A 2,874-nucleotide genomic window follows, 5' to 3' on the forward strand; every position below is an offset into this window, starting at 1 on the left:
GGGGAGGGCGGCCGAGCGGATAAGGCGACGTTTTCCTTTTTTTATTATTTTTTCCCTTTGCCGACTGCCAGCATGTGACGCAGTCGGCAAAGGTCTATTATTTTTTTTTTCAAAAAATTATTTTTTTTTAATTTTTTTTAAAAATACTTTGCCGACTGCTCTGCTCCCTGGCAGTCGGCAAAGGTTATTTTTGATTTTTTTCTTAGAAATTCTTTGCCGACTGCCATCCTCCCTGGCAGTCGGCAAAGGCTCTTTGCCAACTGCCACTGATGGCAGTCGGCAAAGAATTAATTTTTTTTTTCGATTTTCGATCCCAGTTTTTTTGTGTTGCCTTGCTACAGTAAGTACATGATTATCACATGTGGAGATGTCCAGGTTTTAGCCACCCGACGTCGCCACTTGCTCGAAACTTTCTCAAATTTTTACCACAGCCTCCGCATGCGATGACAAGACACGTCGTCAAGTTTCGTCATTTTCGGACTCCGTTTCGATTTTATAAAATTTAAAAACACTTTTCACGCGCGTGGCTCGGCGTGTTCCGACACCAACACGGTCGAAATTTCACGCGAGGCCCCGCACACGGCCTCAACATGCTCCAAACATCATGAATATCATTTTCTGAATGGCCGAATTCCATTATTTCATGTACCTGCAGTTCAAATCTGGAGCTGTCGGAAAAAATCAAAGAAACAGAAAAAATCTACGGAATATAGCAAAATAAATCAAAATGACCCCAAACTTGGAATATATCATGTACTTACTGTAGCAAGGCAACACAAAAAAACTGGGATCGAAAATCGAAAAAAAAAATTAATTCTTTGCCGACTGCCATCAGTGGCAGTTGGCAAAGAGCCTTTGCCGACTGCCAGGGAGGATGGCAGTTGGCAAAGCCTGCGCCTTTGCCGACTGCTGACGGAGTGGCAGTCGGCAAAGGTGACGGCGTGGATGGCGTCAATCATGGCCTGCCTTTGCCGACTGCAATTCTTTGCCAACTGCCTGGCAGTCGGCAAATCCAGGCAGTCGGCAAATCCTGCTTTGCCGACTGCAGGGAATTCCAGTTGGCAAAGGGACCTCTTTGCCGAGTGTCGAAAAAAAACAGTTGGCAAATAAAATTGCAGTCGGCAAAGAGCCAGTTTCCTGTGGTGCGATGTATCTCATGGACGTATTTGTCCTTATTCGCGACGTGGAGCTCTTCCAATGACGTGGAGATATTTGAACCGCAGTAGTCTGACAATGAATGTCCTCGGAGCTCTGAATCTAGCTAGCAGCTATATAGTATATACTGACCAGGCTTTTGCAATTCTGATTAAACAATGCAATGAACAGCTAGGAGCATTTTCTAGAGAAGCAAATAAAGTGAGTGAGGATCCGAGCATTTTCATCGTCATCGGCCGGCGGCACAGGAATATCTCCCCTAGGTGTTAGTATATAGTTTTTTTTTAGGAATCTCAAGTAGGTATATAGTTGGTAGAGTAACTTGGTATTTCCATATAGATACACGTACGTACGTACCTTGTTGCCCATCATCCCTTCCGTTGTCGTCGTTAGGATCTTTTCTTTCTTGTCCATCGCCGTCGTCGACAACGTCCCCTTCGCCGGCGCTACATCCCGACCATCATCAGTCGTCGGTTGGCGACTGCCATCATCATCGTCGTTGCAGGCAAGTTCCTCGCCTTTGACAATGACGCTGAGCCATGCCGCCATCTCGTCCTCCGACGGTGGGTCGAACCGCACATCGGGCGGCTTGCTGCTGAACTTCGGCGACCAGAGGCAGGAAACCGCCGGCTGCATCGACCCCGATGCGCCGCCGCCGTCTTGTTCTCCTTGCTCCCACACCAGCTCAAAAAGTTCATCTCTGTACACGTAGAGCAAACGTAGTTTGCATGCATGGTAGTCATCAGCGAACGAAATATATAGCCCGGCCGGTTTGCTGTTGAGACGCAACGCAAGATGTTGTTCTTGCAATAGATAGAATGACTATATATGCAAGCATATCGTAGACGCAAGACGCAAGAAGCACAATACATCGATCGGGCATCATCGGAAACACTATATATCATTGTATATCCTGTTTAGACGACCATTGAAAATTTTACTTGATCAATTTCCTTCCAGCTGCTCCAGCAAATCAGGAAACAAATTTGCGAGTTTTTACATTAATTGCCAGGCACCGTGAACGACTTAATGTCTAGACTCTAGCTAGCTAGATACTCAGTGCACATCAAATCATAGATCACGTACGTGGAGTAGTCCGCGACCACGCCGGCGAAGAAGCTACCGGATTCGCCCGTGGTGGGCACGGCGGCGGCGGCGGCGGCCTCACCGGCGTTGTCGTTGTCGCAGCACCACCACCACGGACCAGCAGCAGCATCTGGGTTGTTCATCATCTCAATATGCAGACGACGACGATCCTAATTTAATTAAGCACGTATATATGCACTTGTTGCTGCTGCTGATGCTTTTCTCTGTAGTCTCTGTATATATATAGAGAGAGAGAGTACGACGTGCAGGGACTATGGAGAGACGGGCAGGCTGCTGTCGGGACTCGGGACTCGACCGGGAGTATAAGGTAAGCACGCGCGCGGCTTTGTACCGTAGCGGTTGACAAGTCTTCAGCGGATGCGGACATACGGTGCAGCCACCGAGACAGCAGAGGTAGGGCGAAGCTGTGGTAGAACACGACAAATCACGAGTGAGCTTGCTCTCGATCATAGGCGACGACTGTGTCTGGTATCATCCTAGTACTGCTCCGGTGCTCCCCGCGGTGGAGACACGGGCGCCGGCCGGCGGCGGGAGCATTCCCTGCAGAGCTCTCCGGTGGCGGCGGTGGCGGCTGGCACGGCATTATTGGTCAAGCGCGGCCGGACGGATCAA

This window comes from Miscanthus floridulus, chromosome 14 (assembly GCF_019320115.1).
Source record: "Miscanthus floridulus cultivar M001 chromosome 14, ASM1932011v1, whole genome shotgun sequence".
NCBI classification, from domain to species: Eukaryota; Viridiplantae; Streptophyta; class Magnoliopsida; order Poales; family Poaceae; genus Miscanthus; species Miscanthus floridulus.